General features: G+C 49.8%; 1 protein-coding gene across 9 annotated transcripts in view; it reads left to right on the top strand.

The window, feature by feature from the left end:
* The window catches only part of Rasgef1a (RasGEF domain family member 1A), an 80,609-nt gene that overhangs the window by 47,272 nt on the left and 17,114 nt on the right, over positions 1–16,223 (top strand). Inside the window, exons 1-2 of one of the 9 annotated variants that reach the window (XM_047554018.1) lie at positions 1,666–1,753; positions 5,964–6,027. The exons of 7 other annotated variants lie outside the window; for them this stretch is intronic. The gene's annotated coding sequence lies outside the window, so the exon portion shown is untranslated. Of the gene's footprint in view, positions 1–1,665; positions 1,754–5,963; positions 6,028–16,223 lie in introns of those variants that run through there. One more of the 9 variants, XM_047554015.1, reaches the window with a different exon arrangement.

The following is a 16,223-nucleotide window of genomic DNA, read 5'->3' as shown; positions in this document are numbered from 1 at the left end:
TCTAGGTTTCACCTCTCTTGGGACTCCAGAGTGGTCTGAAGAGATGGGGGGGCCATGTAGGCCATGGCCTGAAGGCTTAGATGGGTCCTGACACCACTAGTTAACTGCAGAGGCCATTGTGAGCTTTGTGTTCTTTGGATGGCTTGAAACAAGATGTGGTGACAGAAAAGGGAAGAGGACAATGTGAAAGATGCTGGTGGTGGGAGTGGTGGGGATGACTGATGCACCATTTCTGCCTGGAGTTTGCCCCTAACTGCCCACCTGTTGGGAGCTGTATTATGAGGTAAGAATAGTGTGTTCTCTGGAGCTATGAGAAATGGGGTCCAGACCCAGCACTAGTACTGACAGAAATAGGGGAGGTCAGCAAATGGACCCAGCACAGTCCTGAATTGCTCAAGACAGAAAGATAGCCTAGCTGGGTGCAGTGGCACATACCTGTGATCCCAGCGGCTCAGGAGGCTGAGTCAGGAGGATCGTGACTTCAAAGCTAGCCTCAGCAAAAGCGAGGTGCTAAGCAACTTGGACTCTGTCTCTAAATAAAATAGGAAATAGGGCTGGGGATGTGACTCAGTGGACTAGTGACCCTAGAGTTCAATCTCTGGTACCCCTCCATCCCCCCAAAAAAGATAGTCTAGTACCTAATTTTGCTGCTGGTAAGGGAGCAGGCATAGGAGAAAGAGGTGCTTGGGGGAGAGACAATTGTCCTAAAGGCTGCTGGGCACAGAGCTGGCAGGTGGTGGGTGAAGGATGTGAACCCTCCTGAGGTTGTCTTGGCCTTTCTCTGGGCATCCCCTGTTCTTCTCTGTGCCATTCAAGTTGAGAGTATCCCTTTCCTCCCTCGTGGTCCCTCAGGCTGCCAGCTCTGCCTTCCCCAGAACCTGGCTCCAACTCCCTCTTTGGCTCAGTCTCTGCTTCTTTAATTCCAGACTTCCCAGCAGGTTGCTCCTGGTTTCTGCCACCCAAACTCCCAGAGCTCTCAGAACATGGTGGAGGAGAACCATCCAACCATCTGACAGGATTTCTTCAGAGGGCTGGGACTTCTGGGCGCGGAATGGCACCTCACTTTGCCACGTACTGCAGGGATCCACTGGGGTCTCTGATTAGCTGTCCCGCAAAAGCTAGCTGCCTGTCCCCCGTGTTCACTCCAGGAAATGGAAGCACAGAAAGTTCTGTGAATCACTTCAGGCCCGAGCTGTGTGAAGCTAGTGCCCGGTCAGGGGAGGCATTCAAACCAAATGCTGCCTGACCACTTGCTGTAGCTTTGTCCGGATGTCTATGATGAGGTGAGGTTGGAAGGGTCCGGAGAGAGGAGAGGGAGGAGACCTGGGCGCACGAGGCCCAACTGAGCCAGATGTCACCACCACTACTGCCTCACCCTGCGCTGAGTCTCAACCCCACGGTGCTCCCAAACTTAACCTCAGGACCGTACGCCCTGCCCACACAGTGCCCTTCATTGTGCGATCCCCAACTCCATCCCTTGCTCGCGGTGTCCTGCGTCTCAGCTGTGCTGTTCAGGGTCTAGCCCCTACGGTCGCTGGGTCCCCGACTGTCTGCCGGCTCCGCCCCTGGCCCCGCCCCTGGCCCCGCCCCACCCCTCTCTCCGGGAGGTGGCTTTGAGGGCTTGGGGAAGTCCGCCGGCTAGGGGGCGGGCCGGCATTTGCTCCTCGCCGCCAGAAGTCTCCAGTAGCCCGACGCCTGCCGGGTCGCGGGACAACACCCAGAGCAGGTAGCCAGGATGTTTCTGGAACCCCAGGTAGGGCTGTGGTGTGTGGCAGGTGTGGCGCGGAGGGCAGGGAGGCGTGGTCCTGGGCGCACTCGCAGGGTAGCGGCTTTTCTACTGCAGAACTGCGGGTGTGGGGTTCCTGCGCCTCTAAGCTCCGGAAGCCGAGCGACTGTCTGGAACATCTCTGACAGGGCTGGGAGAACCACGGGAGAACCTCTCTCTCTATGTGTCTCCACTGGGGCACTTGCCGCCTGGCGGGCCGCGCCCTGGCTACCGCTGCCCTCCTGGCCTCGCCTGCTGATGCCAATGACCGCCCATGCCAGAGCAGCATCAGCAAAGGGAGGGAGGCAGGAGATGGTGAGGGGCTGTCAGGACAGGCACTGTCAGGTTTGTGAAGAGTCGGAACGACTCTGGATCCTTTCCCAGAATCGAGGGGGCACAGAACCACCTGTTTGCCCCAAGGAGGAGGTGCCTGAAAGAGGGGGTGGTCTGTGATGAAGTGAGCACGTGGGAGGTGTGTATGCGTGTATGTGTATGTGTGGGCGAGAGTGAGGGCATGTTTATATATGGGATGTGTGAGTGAGAGCAAGAGCAAGGCAGAGGCGGTTGTGAGGACAGGGTAGTGCTTGCAGGAGCCCACCTCCCCCTCCCGCTCAAGGCAGATGTATTTAAAGAGTGGATCCCAGCAGTGGGTCTTCAAGGACCCTGCTCCAGAGTGAGGAACCTTGTAGGGAGGAAGCCGAGAAAGGTCCTAGCATTAATCCTGAGCATGGGCACTGTTGGATTTCTCTAGCTTTGAATCATGTTGGGCATTGTGACTCAGATGCAGCTCTGTTATCCCCAGCTCCCCTAGCATGGAACAGACTTGCTAAGAGTGGGTAGCCCAGGCCTAGTGAGCCCAGGACTCATTTTTCCTTTCCTTCATTCACTTACCCACATACATTATTGAGTACCTGCTGTGTGCAGGTACTGCAGTTCAGCAGGAACCAAGCACATCAAAGTCCTTGTCCTCATGTGGCTCACCTAGGGGAAAAAAGAACAATCAGTAAGTAAAATTCAGGAAATGTTACATGATTAAGGACTAAAGACAAAAAGTAAAATGGGAAAGAGGAATGGAACATACACAGAGTACATCAGTTAGGAGAGTTTAATTATTTTGTAGTAACACAGCAACCCCAAGTCCAGTAGCTTATAATGACACAGTGTAGTTTTCATTCATGTAATGCCTGTTGAGAGTTGCCTGGTCCCTGTTCCACATGGTCCTCACTTTGGGACCAGATGACAAAGTATCATGGCAGGAGGCAGAGAGGGCCCTCACTGGCATTTAAATGACTCAGTCTAGAGTGATGCAGGTCTCTCGACTCAATGCTTGAGATCCAGAGGGTTCACAGAGTCCCACCTTATGTCATTGGGACTAGTCATGGCAGTCTTGCTCACCCTGGCAAACAGGGGTCCGATACTTGGTACCTAGAGTGCTGACTACCCATGTGGGATGATGTTTGTACCTTAGGAAGGGTGGCCCTGGGAAGCCTCGGAGGTGGGACATGTACTTAAGGACTTAATAAGGAGGAACAGCAGCCAGCTGTGTGAAAGGGCCAAGGACAGCAGTGGTGATCACAGTGGAAGAGGGGACAAATCAGGGACTCAGACTCTGGAGATAGCAGAGGACTGAGGAATGATTCTGACACATTTACAGGGAAGACAAAGGCCTTGCAATTGGCTGGGATATGGCACTGGAGATGGAGGAGTTGGGCTGATCTTGGCAAAAGTGGGAAAGGTGTAGCAGGTACAGCAGAGGCAGGCAGTGAACAGGGGACACTTTGATGTGAGGTTTTGCCTGGCAGGGGTGGGCAGTCTAGAGTTCAGGGGAGGTCTGGACTGGATTTGCTACTTTGGAGCCAGGTTTATTCTATCCTGCAGGTTCCTTGCCACCTCCTGGCCACAGGCAATGTGCCCCTGCTGGCTCAGTCAGTGCCCCCCTGAGCCCCACCAGGTGGGGTCTGACTGCTTGGGTCCCCTTCTGAGTGAGCTCCCCCAGGAGAGGCAGGGTGAGGATTCTACCCCTGGGAAGTCGTGGCCCCCAGGACCGAGAAGGAGAGGGAGCCACAGCATCTCATGACAATGGCAGCCTGAACGTGCTGCTAGGGTCTACCTGGCCAGCGCAGGGAGCAGTGGGACAGCACCACCCACAGCATTACACACCCAGAGCCCACAGTGGACCACAGTGGCAGTATCCATGGGTGGAGGGGTAGTCAGGAAGTCTGCGGGAAGAATCACATTCTCAGGGGAAGGGAGAGCTGGCCTGGCTGTGGAAGCTGCCTATACTGTTCACACTTGGTCATGGCCCTCCAGGGGAGCTGTTGGAGAGTGACCAGGGGAAGGTTGGATCTGTCAGAAGACCAAATTGTGGTCTCCCTGCCCTTCCTTCCCTTAATTCACAGGAAAACCCCTGGCTATATTTGGAAGCCTACCTCAAAATCACCTCTTCCAGGAAACCCTTCCTGACTTTTCCTTTCAGAGTTCATTCCCCACCCCTGTGCCTCCCTGGCACCCAGCAGAGACCCTTAATGCCAAGGAGATCCTGCTGTGCTGTGATGTTAAGTCTGTCCTTTGGCAGATGTGATTGTACACGGGCTCTTCTGTTCAGTCTTATGTGGCATAGACTGGGAGGTTTCAGTGGATGCTTGTTGACTGAATAAGTGAGGGAAGGAAGGAACAAACTAGCTTGTACAGACTGGCTAGTCCTGCTTTCATGTTTTACTTGTGGGGAAACTGAGGCCCAGAGGGGCTGTGACTTGCCTGAGGTCAGAGGTCAGGGGTCAGAGCTAGTTCACATTCCAGGATGCCTCTGGTATGCCGGGTTATGGGTTTCCTGGGTCCTTGTGGCTTTCAGAACAAGGGAAAGCTCAGAGGCAGACAGGTTGCAGCACTCTGGGGGGCTTCCAGGTGAACCTGGAGTCAATTGGAGTGTGAGGACAATATTGGGTCTTGGGAATGGGAAAGCAGCCAGGAGCTCTGCAGTCCCTGAAACCCTGACCATGGCCTCTTGGGCATTGCTGACTAGGGGCTTTGCTGGCACACCCACTGTCCCAGCCTCCTGTGGAACAACCCCACCCCCGCTGTCTCGTGCCTTCCTGCCTGGGCCTAGCCTCTGGCATTTCCCAAATGTCAGTGTGGCTGCCCTGTGAGCCGCCCCCTGCCCTGGGGCTGGTGAGTGTGAGTCAGAGAACCTCTGTGGCCAGAGTAATCTGTGGGAGCTGGGTCACTGGCATGAGGTGTCCGTGAACCCTTTCAGCTTTGCTCTTTCAGTGACAGATATTGACAGATGAGGAAGTCAAGGCTATTGAAGCTCAAGTCATAGCAACAACCCCTGGAGCAGGAGGACTCTTGCTTCTTTGCATACAACAGACATCCTGAGAAGAGGGATGAGACCATTCCAGAAGGCTGGAAACCAGTGCCTGGGCCAGAATTGGGTGGTGCAGTGGCCAAGGCGTCAGCATAGCTGACTCGGTTGGCAGAGTAGGCCCACTGGGGGCAGCATGTCCTGGGCTCATGGCAGTGGGCCAGTGTCCCGGGGTGATGGCAGTGGGAGGTCCAAGGAGACACATACACACAGACATAAGATACACACACACACACACACCAATAACACACACACTCAGATACACATAGACATACACATAGACATTCAGACATATACACAGACACAGATATACACTGAGCACATAAAGACACAGGACACATACACAGACACATAGAAAGATACATACAGACACATAGGCACATATACAGACATGCACATACAAAATCAGTTACACAATCAGACACAGAGACACACATTCTTACCCAGACACTTTTGGACACACATGCATACTCACACACAGACACACATTCTCTCTCTTTCTCCCTCTCTCTGTCTCTCTCTCTCTCATACACATACACACACACACACACACACACACACACACACACACATCTACATATTCTACCCATTGTTGCTGGAGTGAGCTTCCCACATGCCCTATTTGGGGACACCCCAGAGAAGCAAGGTAGGTCATCCCTTGATTTAAAAAAAATTATGTTAAATGATTGATTATTGAACTTTGTTAGTTTGAATACATTTTTAGTTTGACTTCCTGAAAAACAAAAGAGATTATCATGTTATATATACATAAGGAATATTCCACCTCTTCATATCTAATGTCTTTTATTTATTTTCTTATCTTATTGTGTTTTCCAGAAGATGTAACACCTGTTGTCCTTGGTTTGATCTTCATTGTAATGAGGCGGGCTTGAATGTTTTAGTAAGTCTGAAATTGGCCCTATATTCCCATAGATATTCTTCATCATACACAGTATGCCCTATTCTTACATTAATTGTCAAACATATACATCAAGAATGAATATTCAGTTTCATCAAGGGCTTTCCTGAATTTAGAAAAGTCATCAAATGTCTTTCCTCCTTGGGCCTTTTAATGTGTTGACTTGTTTATAGCTTTTCTGAGCTGAATCATCCTCTTATTCATGCATAAATCCACTGGGGCAGTCTCTTTTGTACTTAAAAATGCTTCCAAGTTCATTTTACTGATACGTTGCTGTTTCTTAGATTATATTTCATATATATTCATTGGTAAGAATTTATATGTATTTCCTATTAGGAGACACATTTGTCACATTTGTAAATCATGTTATGTTAGCTTCATAAAATTAATAGGAAAATTTTTCAATGTGAATCATGTGGTTGAAATAATTTAAATATCATATAAAATAATTTTACTCTCAAAGGCCTGAAATAACTCATTTTAGGAACTGTCTCAGCCACAGCTTGCTTTTCTTTTTCCCTGAGATTTAGTTGGTTGTCAACTTAATTTGTACTGTGGTTATTGGGGTTTTTGGTGGGGAAGGGATTATTCTAAACATGTGTAAGTCTATTTTGGTTATTTATATTTTCTTTCTTTCTCTTTTTCTTTTCTTTTTTTGGTACCAGGGATTGAACCCAGGGTCGCTTAACCACTGAGTCACATCCCCAGCCCCTTTTTATGTTTTATTTAGAGTCAGGGTCTTGCTCAGTTGCTTACAGGCTCACTAAGTTGCTGAGGGTGACTGGCTTTGAACTTGAAATCCTCCTCTCTCAGTCTCCCAGGTCATTGGGATTATAGGCATGTGAGCCACCATGCCCGGCTATGTTATTTATATTTTCTAGAAATATACCAGTTTAAAGAGCTTTCAGATCATTTAGATTAACTAATTGATTCTTTTAAAGCTTCCGTATCCTTAATTTCCTCTTTTCATGACCAATGTATTTTTGCATTTCCTACCTCTTACCCTATCTCTATCTCCCTTCTTTGTTGATTAGAATTGCCAGGGTTTTGGGTTTTCAAAGAATCAGGCTCTTGAATTTAATAAGCAGTACTACTTTCTTTGATTAAATCCACTTGTTTACTTTTTGGAAATTCTTTTCCTCTAGTTTGCTTTGCGGCAAGTTTGTTTTATTTAGAGGCTCTTTTGATATATATATATATATATATATTTTTTTTTTTTTTTTCCTTGCGGTGCTGGGATCAAACCCAGGGCCCTGTGCTTGTAAGGCAAGCACTTTACCAACTAAGCTATCTCCCCAGCCTGGCTCTCTTGATTTTTAAGTCAAGTGCTTAGTCTTATTATAATATATTGAAGTCTATGAATTTTTCTCTTGAGTACAGCTTTGACTGAATCATTCTTATCACTTGATGTGGAATTTTCTTTAAGGTTTATTTTTTTTTTTGTTTATAATTGGAGTTTGCATTGATTCTTTTTTTTTTTTTTTTTTTTTGGTGCTGGGGATTGAGCCCAGGGCCTTGTGCTTACAAGACAAGCACTCTACCAACTGAGGTATCTCCCTAGCCCTGCATTGATTCTTTAACACAAACATTATTTAGAAAAGTTTTTTAATCAAGTAGGTGCATGCTTTGGCTCATTGTTCTGCTTATTTTTAATTTTATTTTATTTTTACTTTTACAGACTGAATTTTGATTCATTGTACACAAATGGGGTACAACTTTTCATTTCTATGATTGTACATGATATATTTTGCTTATTGATATGTTCCTATCATTCTGTCATCTGACATTTTGATTTGGTGACTGACTCTCTCTCTCTCTCTTTCTCTCTGAATTGAGGGCCTCACGAATACTACCTCTGAACGACATCCCCAATCCCTTTTAAAAGTTATTATTTTATTTTGACAAAGGGTCTTGCTAAGTTGCTGAGAAAAGCCTTGATCCTCCTGCCTCAGCCTCCTGAGCAGCTGGGATTATAGAAGTGTACCAGCAGGCTGAACAGGTTTAGAGATCGTATTTGGCTTCACTGGTGGTATGATATCTGATAATGTAGATGGAGACTCTTAACAGTAGAATGAATGTGCCCTTTTGTTCCTGTGGCCCTGCATTTCATATGTGACTCCTTAACGTTTCTGATTGCCCCCCTGCCCAAGAACATGCACTGCAGGGATTTTATTAGTTGGGTTTCCATTCCTTGTTGGGAATTGTAGCAAGTTCTGGTTGTTGTTCTGCCAATCTTCCTTGCCCATGAGGAGATGCTTTGTGTTCTCTGGAGTTTGCCTCTAATAGAGATGTTTCTCCTATTCTCTACTTTCAATCACTCAACACAGCACTTCTGACAGCAGTTATTCCACAGGTTAAGAATTTAGTACCAAGACTGCCCCCTTCTTCTGATGCCAATCAAAAGCCCCAGGTTGTGACCTGTGCTTCTAACTGCCAGGATGAATCAGAGTTCCCATGACCCTCTTCTCTGCTTTGATTAATTTTCTAGAGCAGCTCACAAAATTCTGGCAATAAATCTGGTTTCTTATAAAGGATACAGATGAATATCAGATGGAAGAGATGCATGGGGAGAAGCATGAGGGTGTGGATCTCCCATGCCTTTGCTGTTCTGCTGTCCAGAAGCTCTCCCAATCTGGTCATTTTGGGATTTTATGGAGCTGTCATTACACAGGCATGATTAATTACATAATTGGCCACTGATGATCAACTCAACCGTCAGCCCCTCTTCCTTCCTTCTAGGTTGGGGTTGGGGTGGGACAGGATTGAAAGTTTCAACCTTCTAATCATGTGGTTGATTCCGCTGACAACCAGACCCATACTGAGGCTACTCGGGAACCCTCAGCCACTAATCATCTTAGCATACAGAAATACATATCACTTTGGAGATTCCGAGGGTTTGGGAACTGTGTATCAGGAAAGGGGATGATGACTAGATAGATCTATATATAGATACTTAGATCCATATCTTATTATAAATCATATTATCAGTCTCTCTGTGTCTGGTCAACACTGGCAGGAAGTCCCAGTCTGCAGGTAAAAACCTGGGCTAGTTTTCTGGCTCTCCACTATCCTTAGCCCCCTTGGCTGTACCTTATCTGGCAGGTGGACAGCAGTGCCCTCCTGGGAAAGTGTGGGGTACTCTAGTACTGGAAAGCCCTCTGCCATTGTCACTCAATGGCTGTGAGCTTCCTGGGCAGTTTCAGGGAGAGACAAAATCCAACTGCTCAGCCGGGGGCCCCTCAGACCCTGGCCAGATCCCCATTTTGCAGTGCTACACTCATGGCCCCACCCCATACGATTTTCAAGGGCGGTCCCTTCTGATCGCTCAGGACTTTGGCCACTCCCATCTACCTCCATGTCACAACTGTCCTCCCTTTTCCTGAGCCCCTTGTTGCCTTCCCTGAGTGGTATGTCTGATCATGATGTTCATACTCACAGGGTTCAAATTACAGCTTTGCTGCTTTGCACTTTGAAGCTCTTTGATGATATCAGCTCTTTGGGCATTTTTTTCCCCCTCATCTGGAAATTAGGATGGCAGGAGGTGAGCTGCTCTGGGTGGGAACAGAGGTGACTCTACCACTGGTCAGGGGATGAACTCCCAGAGCCATTCCCCACAGAGCATGTGGTGGGAAGTGTCAGGACATGTGTCCTGTCCTGTTCCAGAGTGTGCCACAAGGCCATGGTTCTTCTAGCCCAGCAGGAGCTGGATGCCCCTTTGTGCCATACCCTGCTACTGGCAAACACAAAGCCCCCTGCTCCAATAGCATCCAGAATCTCAGGGGGGCTGCTTTGGGTGTCTGCCAGGAGGATGACACTTCAAGCAAGGGAAATTGATTTTTTTTTTTTAAGAGCAAAGGAAATATCTTTTCTTGGTCTAATTAGATGTCATTTTAAAATAAAAGAACTCTCTGTTCTTTTTTACATATCTCAGCACCCATAGAGAGTGGGAGCTGCTCACTCCTGGAAAGGCTTCCCTCACCCGTCCCTCCCTCAGACAAGCCTCCCAAGGGTCGGCAGCTCTGAGCCAGGCAGCTTATTGTCCCTCTCTCTCATAGCAGTGTTGTTGATCCTTGTCTGGCTCTCAGGCTGACCCAAGACATGGGGTGTCTTTCTGTTGGAGCCAAATGGGAGCCCTGGCCTCTGTGCTGGGTTTTGATCAGCAGTAGGAGATCCTGTCCCAGCAGTCTTCAGTGGATGCCCCACCTAGGAAGGGGACCCCAGAGGGGCAACTCCAGTTGGGGTGAGGGTGTATACCCACCTTCCCTTCTCTGTGGCACCCTGAGGGAACTCCTAGTAATGACAAAACTGGCTCTCAAGATGATCTTAGTTTGCCTTGTGGTCAAGCCTGTACCCAGCTTGGCCTCCTGGAGTCCCAGAGCTGTCCCCAAGTGTAGAAGGCTCTCAGTAACCCCAGTTAAGTCCCAAGGAGTCAACCAAGAGTGAGTGAGGCTAGAGGTGGGGAGCATGGGGAGGCCCCAGCCCCTGCCCTGGCCCTAGGGCAGCCATGTGGGAGGCAAGGAGGCAAGCCCGCTAGAAAGGGCAGGGATTCTCTGAAATCCCACCTGCTCCTTCTCTGGGCCTCTTGAGTTTCAATAGTGGGGCAGTTATTGGTGGACAATGACATTCTGTCTCCTGAGCAGCCACCAGAAGAAGCTGACTGGACAAAAAGGGGAAAAGGAGGAGGAAAAAAGAAAGAGGAAAAAACCCAGACTTGGCAGAATTTGTATTTAGGAGTGTGAAGAGGAGATGGCAAGATTCCTTCAGTCAATTCAAATAGTATTTGGTAATAGAAAAGAATTGGGAAAAAGAAAAAAAATGAATCATGTGTTTGTAACAAAGGTCTCATTATCAGCATCGCTCCTAAGCCTGGGCCTCTGTGAAGAAGGCGCCCGTGAGGTGCTGCGGCTGGCACTCCGGTTCCCATGGCAGCCGCCTCCTTGCTGAAGCCTGGCCTGCAGCCCTGTCAGGCCTGAGGACCACCCAGGCCAGCCCTGAGGGGTAAATGCTGCCCTTTTTTGCAGCATTGGTGAATATGATTTCTTGAAGCTTGGATCATGTGAAAAACAACGTCTTGCCCCTCACCCTCTGGCCCTCTGATGCCCACTGGGCTGGGAGGGTGGGAATGGGGGCTGCAGGAGCTCCCTCGTTCCTATCCCAGGGGTGGGGCCAGCCTTGCCCTCCCAAGGACTTTCCTTGCAGAGGTCACAGGCGTTCAGAGAGAGGAGGGGGTAAGAACTTAATATACCTATTGGCAAAGGAATGTATCACCCCAGACCTTTCAGCCTACTCTAGACCAGAACCAGCTCTGAATCCCACATGCCTTGGGATAGGGCAGTACAAACAGGTCAAGGACTCAACCTGCACAGAAGTGGTAGGCAGCTTCTCTCTTTTCTCTGTCTGCAGCAGGGGACCTAGGTTGGCTGTCCTGGGCATGGTGGGTATGAGAGGGGACCAGGTAGAAGGCAATGCCAGCTCTTAAAATCTGTGTTTAGGACAGCAGCCAGGCAACCAACAGGACAGGTGTCCTTCAGAAATGTTCTGCAGTTCTGATGCTATCAAAAACCAACAGGTGCTGGGTGTAATCCCAGCCTGTAATCCGAGCAGCTGGGGAGGCAGAGGCCTGAGGATCACAGGTTTGAGGCCAGCTTCAGCAACTTAGCGAGAACCTGTCTCAAAATAAAAAATAAAAAGGACTGGGGATGTGGCTTAGTTGTTAAACACCTCTGGGTTCAATCCCTGGTACCAAAAAACAAAACAAAACAACAACAACAACAAAACCAAAAATCACCAGGTACAGAGGCTATCCTGAGCTTTATTGGTTTTGGTTTGTGCTGTCAGCCTGCGAGCAGTGCTGGAGGTGATATCTTAAGAGTGCTGGCCCCCAGTGGGTGGGTTAGGCTAGCCTGCCAACCATCTCAGGGCCAACCTATGCTTCCAGCTGGATTCTGTGGATCCACCATGTGAAACCCCAGCAGACAGAACCAGGACTCTGTGGAAAGGAGATACATTTTAGTTCACAGGGAGATCTGGGAGCTTAGATTTGGAAAAGGATAGATAGGCCCTGTGGGGAGTTTCCTGCAGTTCCTGAGACAGGATAGTCTGAGTCCAGGCTAGACCACTGGGGAGGGCCCTTCTAGCCCTGGGGTGAAGGAACTGATGGATGACATTAGGTTTGGAATCCAGAAACTACCACCAGAAGGTGATGGAGCACACAGCAGGGTCCTGGCTGCAGGCCCCTCTTGCACCCACTGCAGTGTCTAGAAATGAGGCAGAACGAAGCTGAAGACACTCACACAGGTGGTGCTCACCTGAGTATTGTGCAGCTGATGCCCAGAAAGGCTGAGTCACTGACAGGTCACCCTTCATTTCTCATTTAGGACTTGGGTGCAGGTTCCTGACTCTAGATGAGGATGGAGACTGCAGCCTGTGGGAAGGTGGAGCAGGGATGGGGGAGAGGGCATGGATGGAGGGATGCTGACACAGTGGGATTGTGATGATAGGGGTATCAGAGAAGCCAGGAGCCAAAGGAGAACAGGAAAGGGAGTAGTGGGTTGTGCCCCAAGTGGAAGAGTCCTTCCTTCTCCAACTCTGCACCTCTGCTAGCTGGAATGTCCCACTGCCCTTGATGCAGGTGGGGGCTCAATGACTGTGGGGAAGTGTCCCGTCCATGGCCAGCTCCCTCCTTTCCCTGAGTTTTCTGGTCTGTGAACCCAGTTAGGGAATTGGATAAGATGGGGAAGGATAGGGGAGGTGATGGGCACAGGTCTCTGCCATCTGACCTGTCACCAGGGAACTCAGGCTGGGGAGAGAGGAGAAAGTGTGATGTCTCCTGCTGCAAGGAAGGGAGGAGGTCCTCAGAGGCTGGCCTCCTGCCCACTCTGTTCCCAGGCCAGTGAACCTCCACCCAAACCAGGAGGACACCCTGACCCTTCACCTGTCCTTTGGGGATGCATGAAGTGACTAGAGCTGTCTCCCATCCAAGGACTGGGTCAAAATCGTCTGATGCTCCGGGTGCAGTGGCACACGCCTGTAATCCCAGCAGCCCTGGAGGCTGAGGCAGGAGGATCGCAAGTTCAAAACCAGCCTTGGCATTGTAGGGAGATCCTGTCTCTAAATAAAATATAAAATAGGGCTGGTGATGTGGGTCGGTGGGTTTAATCTCTGCCCTCCCTGCAAATTGTCTGATGCAAATCCTCTGACCCACTAAAGCTTACCTAGAGATTTGCGTTTGCACAGGAATTCGTGGTGTGCCCTCCTCACTTACTCCTTTGTGCATTTAAACAAGAATTTCATTTACAAATTTAACCTGAATTGCAACATCCTGTGTGAAGTGAGTCCCCTCCTCTCCACACCCCCCGCCCCACCTCCAGCCAGTTCACCTCCCTGAGACTGTTCACTGTCAAGGGTATCAGGAACCACCTGCCTAATCCAAGGAGATCCAGGGACTGGGAACTTACCCCTCATGTGTGGACCAGAGGATCCACCCAAGACCCATGCAGGGCTGGGCATTGTTGGGCAGGTGGTGGGCAGGGCGCACCCCTCTGCGGTGGGATGTGCCGGCGGTGGAGGCAACCGGTGACCTGGCTCTAGTCAGGATGGGGGCAGCCCCACACTGCTGGAGGCCTTGATCTGTATACCTCCACAGACCCACATTTAGGATGACATATACACAGATAACCGATAAATACTTGTTTTGGAGTGACTGAGCCAGCCAGGAAGTGCTCCGGGAGGACTTCCTTGACAGCAGGTGTGTGAAGGCTCATACTGCCCTTTCCTCTAGTAGCTAGGCTCTTCTTTTTCCAGAATGCTCCTTCAAGTCTTTGCTCAAAACTCACCTCTACAGGAATGCAAAGCCTCATTGGTGGTCTCGGTTAAGGTTACTGCTTTCCTGCACCCAGTCTCGTGACCACCTGCTGCTTCTGCCGACCATAGCACTGAGCCTCCTCTACCCTTATCTGTGTGGTTATCCTGTGCCAGCCTTACCTGTTCCAATGGGTGAATCATAGCACCAGAGAACAATGACATTTCCTCCATTTGGATTTCCATTGGTTAGGCTGGTCCTCATTAACATTTCTGAATAAATGAACAAGGAGTAAGGGCTCTGTGAAGCACCTCACCTCCTACGCACCCCTGTGCAAACAATTTCAGGGGACTAGACAACACTGGAAGGGCAGTTGGGGTTCTGTTGGTAGTATCTGTGGTAGACCTGGGCTCCTGTGTCTTCTGGCCAGGTCCAGGTAGCCAACATGGACCTGACAGTGGCCTCTGAGCATGCTCTCTTGGTTATGTGACCCAGCAGGGTGGGGACATAGTGTTGGCACCCAGCTCCCTCCAGGAACACTTTCTCTCCCCCACCTCCTCCCTAGCCAGCAGAGGGGAGACTGGCAGGATGTGTAATTTTCAGTTGCTAATTGTGATGCCCTGCAGCTTGCCGAGCTAAAAATAGTCTTGGTTTTTTTGTTGAGTAGGTTAAAAAATAGAAGCCCCCATGCTGCCTCAGAAAGAAGCCCCCACTGCCAAGCCTGGCAGAGGCAGGGGCTGCCTCAGGCCCCTCCTCCACCCCCTGGCAGAACCCCAGGGACTCATGGGGGACCCCTGTGGGCCATTTTTGTCCCATTTTTCCAGGAAGCTGGGTTGCTTTCCTTGGGATCACAGATAAGCTTCTGGGAGTCCAGAAGTACCTGGAATCATGCAGAGTGTGGTGGGACTGTGCATTTGTCCATGCATCCTGGCAAAGGTCTCAGTCTTCATCTCTTGCTCAGATGGGTCTTGTCCTTGCAAGGAATGCTTAGGGGCAATGTTAGGGGGGAGTTCAAGAAAACACAGGGCTTTGGGGCAGGCAGGCCTAGGCAGATCCACACACTGCTACCTGCCTGAGCAGCCTGATGCAGATCTCATGAGACAGGTGTCAGCGTCCTCGTCAGAGAAATGGGAATCTCTTGGTGATGGGAGAATTGCATGTATGTGTGATGAGTTTTATAAAGCCTGGCATACAGCTCAACTAGCTCCTAATGATGGAAAGTACAAGGTTAGTTAAGTACAAGGTTAGTTAAAAGTTACTTTGACATTTCTCAAAAAAATTTCTGAAACTGCATATTCCAGAATCTGGAAGGGGCTTAGGATTCTGAACGTGTGCTGGGAAACAGCAGTGCCCCAGAGAGCTCCCCCTTTAGAGTTGAATGGAGGAGGCCTGACCCTGTTCCTGTCCAGTTGTATAAGAAACACCCTTCCTACCCCCACTACTCCCACTACCCACTGGATGGGGTTTATTATGTTTGAGGCTGGCCCATTACCCCCCGGAACTGCCTTCCAACATTTTTCCCTTTGTCCTTCCAGAGCTGAACAGGATGCTCATGTAGACACCCTGGGGCTGGGTATATTAGGAGGTAAATGCTGTTGTCTTCTTCCTTTCCTTCTTAGGATGTTCTAGGAAAGTGGATTTGGTGTTGGAAGCAGATAGCTCGGTCTCCAAAGCCTAAAGGCCTGAGAGAACCCATGAGTGGGAAAGGTTGTGGCTTTTCCAATGTGGCTTCTAAAGGATGAGACCTCTGCCCAGCCTGGCCATCCTTCCTGCCCTCCCCTCCCATATCAGCTTCTTACCCAGAGACTTTAAGGCAACAAGATGGAGGCTCACAGCAGGGAGATGAGGGCATGTCCCTCGAGAGCAGACTCAGCACTGGGACACCTCCTGGGAGGGGTAGAGGTGCAGGTGCACAGGACTCCCAGGACAGGTGTGAGGAGGGATAACCCTGTATGTGAATGGTGCTGTGATTAGATGCTCCTCTAGAGTCAACATCATTTATATTCCGTACCCAAGTATACCTGAGTGAATTGTTTGCTACAACTTCAGCTGTGGGAGTGAGTCTTTTCTGAGGCCACTGGGTAGTAGTGGGCCTCCCGCGCATCCCGGATCTTGTTGGGCTCTCATCCTCTGGGCATCCTCGGCATAGGAGGCAGAAAGAGCACATAGAAGTAGGAAAGGATGTAGCCATGAACCAGGCTTGGACAAGTGCAAGTGTGGACATGAGATGCCAAACACGGTTGGCCCTGCTGCAGGAAGGCCAGAAGCTCTGGCCTAGACCCTCTGGGTCTCTATGACAGCTGCAGCTTTGGGACCAAGAGCCTTGGGTGACAGGGTGAGGGGTGGGGTCTCTGAGCATGTTTCTGGGACAACTGGA

The sequence above is a fragment of the Sciurus carolinensis genome, chromosome 5 (assembly GCF_902686445.1).
Source record: "Sciurus carolinensis chromosome 5, mSciCar1.2, whole genome shotgun sequence".
In the NCBI taxonomy this organism is placed as follows: Eukaryota; Metazoa; Chordata; class Mammalia; order Rodentia; family Sciuridae; genus Sciurus; species Sciurus carolinensis.
Note: the sequence above shows the minus strand (reverse complement) of the source record. Positions and strands in the feature narration are given on the sequence as shown.